Source organism: Octodon degus, unplaced genomic scaffold, assembly GCF_000260255.1.
Source record: "Octodon degus isolate 3935 unplaced genomic scaffold, OctDeg1.0 scaffold00196, whole genome shotgun sequence".
Taxonomy (NCBI): Eukaryota; Metazoa; Chordata; class Mammalia; order Rodentia; family Octodontidae; genus Octodon; species Octodon degus.
In genome coordinates, this window is record NW_004524772.1 from 66189 (window position 1) to 69734 (window position 3546).

Below are 3546 nucleotides of genomic sequence, written 5' to 3' on the forward strand. Positions count from 1 at the left end.
ACAGTGCCTTGGCATATATGCTAGTCTTTAAAAAATTATGGACTTTATCTCTTAGAGCAGTTTTGGGCTTAAAGGAAGTTTGAATAGACAGATACAGAGAATGTCCATATATCTTCCTCTTATTTATCATTTCTGCTATCATTCACCTTTTGCATTTGTTCAGCACATTTGTTCCAGCTGATACACAAATACTAACACAGTGTTGTTAACTGAAGTCCAGAGTTCAGGTCAGGGTTCACCACTGGTGTTGTATAGTTCTATGTATAATGTCATGTATGCTTCATACAGTGCCATACTGGATAGTTTCTCTGCCCTAAAAGTTCCTTGTGCTTCATCTATTCATCTCTTCCTTCCTCCTCACTCCTCACAAACCTCTGGAGATTGCTCATTTCTCATTATCTCTTGTTTTACCTTTTCTAGAATGTCACATATGTAGGATTATACACAGATTAAAACCTTCTCAGATTGACCTCTTTCACTTCCTTGTGCGAACTTAAGTCTCTTTGGGACTTGGTAACATGTATTTTTAGTGCTAAATAATATTCCACTAGAGGTTATTCTTTCCATCTAATGAAAGGCATGGTTGCTTCCAATTTTTACCTGTTCTGCTGAGGCTAACAAAAGGCTCTGTCTACTGGAAGTTGCTAAAAATATTTCTCCAAGAATATCCAGGTCCTATCCTTGAAATCCATGAGCTTTCTAGCACTTTTTTTTGGTGGTAGCAGGGATTAAACTTGGGACCTTGTGTTTGCCAGGTAGGTGCTCAAATCACTGAGCAATATCCCCAGCATACCCCCACTCCCTGGTGAACTTTGTAGTTGATAGCAAACTAAGGATACTTAGATGGCAGATTATCCTAAATTTAGCCATAGGAATCCATATAGGACAAGGTAAAAGAAGATTTAAACACAGAAAGGAGGTGGAAGCATAGTGATGACAAGCCAAAAAGTGTTGGTAAAGAGCTGGGAGAGGCAAGAGATATATCTTCTGGGCCTCTAGTGGGAGTATGGCTTCCTTATACCTTCATTTTATTTATTTTTTATTTTTTAATTTTTTATGTAGTTGGTACAGGGTCTCACTACACATATTAGACTCATAGTGATCTTCCTGTTTTCAGCCTCTCCAGTCCTGGGATTACCATGCCTGGATTCTATCCCTGGCTCAGTGTGCCCGGGGGTAAGGCCCATGTAGCATGAGGTGCCGGGGATCTAACCCCAGTCCCTGTGCTAGCCTAGACAGGCACTTAGTCTGCCGAGCTATCTTACTGGCCTCCTCTATCTGAATCTTAGCCCAGTAAAACTGATGTTGGGCTCCTGGCATCTAGAACTTTGAATCAATTTTGTGTTGCTTTAAGCCTATAATTGGCAGCAATTTGTTATAAAAGATGCCAAAAGGAATTATTGCACTGCTTTTGCCCTTTTGGTGAATGTTACCCAAGGAACTCAACTGGAGCAGTTGGATATGTTCTTCTCACCCCAAAGACAGTAGAAAAATGAGTTAGGAGCAGAAGGGGAAATGGCCTTAGGACAGCTGGGGCTTATTCATTCCAGCAGGAAAGACAGTTTTTCCTGCTACCCTGACTGTGTTGCCTAGTTCCAATCTTAGTCCTAGGAAGAGACAATGTACTTATAACAATTTCACTTTTTTACTTAATATAGTCAAAATTGTTTTCTGTTGTGTTTGCCCAGTGGATTTTGTAAAATTACTTAGAGATATTATTCTTTATTTCCTTGTTTGGATGAGTTACTGTCTAGTGTTAATCTTGGCTGAACTTTCCAGTTTTAAAATGAGAATTTAACTCTTGCCATGAGGCAAACAGGGAGTCCCAGAGCAAGTTTTTTGCCTACAAGTACATGAGAGCATCTAGAATGAAAGACCTTAAAAATGACTTTGTAAGTTATGACATAAGAAATATTAGTAGAATTTTCATCTTTAAAAATAGTAAAATCTTTATTACAATAGATGGTTGGGAAGAGAAAGAGAAAAAAAGGTGGAATATATATTATATCACTATACAATTCATTTTTATTTACCAATTTCAATTTAGCCAGAATATCTCTGTGGAGAATCAACAATAAGATGTAGAAATCATCTTGTGTTATTTTTGCAACGTTTGTTTCAATAAATATCAGGCTGGTCAGTTTCCTAAGCATTGAAGGAAGAGAGATTTTGGAAGGCTCACACAATGGCTACTAAAAATGCTCAGTAATTATCTAATGAACGAAGGAATGATTAAGTGAACAAACATGATTCTAATGAGAAGACACAAAGGTCCACTTCTTCAGAATAGGGTTATTCCTAAGAGCTTGCTGGAGATAAACTCTTGTAAGAAAATTGTGAATCATCATTATCCTCTTATTTTATTGTTCTGGAAAGTGGTAGGAAAGATCCAGGAGAGAAAATAAGAAAATTATTTCTAATTCTGTCTCATAAAATACAAAGCAGTGAGATGAAATCTTTTCCTTTGTAGGACCGTAAAGCAGTGACCTTATGCAATGTGACAAGGAAATGTCAGCTCTTAGCGACCCTCTTAAAATCCAAAAGAGCAAAAATACCATCCATGTCAGGCAATCCTACTCTTACATAGTCAAGCACATGTGAGAAACACAGGAGAGACAGATTTTGCTCCTTTCCTACCCAACCCCTGCTGCAGATGGACACAGTTCTCTCTCTGCCTCCATCATCACACCTGGGCATTTTCATCCACCATCCCCTGCCCCTGTACACACACACACACACACACACACACACACACACACACACACACACACTCAATTTGACTTCTTTATCCTTCCACACTTGGTAGGGTTGAGCCATCAGTAGTGAGGTCCATTCTTTTTCTTTTTCTTTTTTTTTTCTTCCCTGAAAGCACCTGGGGTGAGGCAACTTCAGATGTGGCAGGTTGAGAACAGAGCAAAAGGAGTAGCTTCCTAGTTCAACTTTTGGTGATATAGGACGGAAACCAGCTATTTGCCAAGAATGAGTGACTTTTAGTACAACTCCAGTGTACTGAATGACAGTTTTCATGTTCTTTGATTTCCAAAGTCTGCTAAGATTGCTCAGATTTTTGCATGATGCTTATTATATTAAAAATCCTGTCAGCAATTTGGCCTTGAGAGACTATGCTAAAGACTCTCCATTGCTTTCCTTAGCCTTAGCTTTACTTTTTCCGAGCAAGACAGATTCTGTAGGGGAGATAGTAGAGAAGGCAAATGTGTGTCATTTGCATCATGGCAGAAGTGCTCATTAGTCAAGATAGTTTCGGCTCCTCTTCTTCCTGTTATTTTTCTATTGCCCTTGCCCTTGATGTTATTAAAAGTAGGAGTGCAAGGTTGGTCAGATAGTTCAGCAGATTAAAGGACTTGCTTAGGGAGATGCAGGGACTGGGATTCGATTTCTGGTTTGCTGTGCCAGCCCAGCCCCCAGGGGAGATTGCTACTGGGCAGGTGGCACGTGCCTGTAATCCAGCGCTTGGGAGGCTAAAAAACAGGAAGGATCACTAGAAGTCCGATCTGTGTAGTGAGACCCTGTACTAAATACATTAAA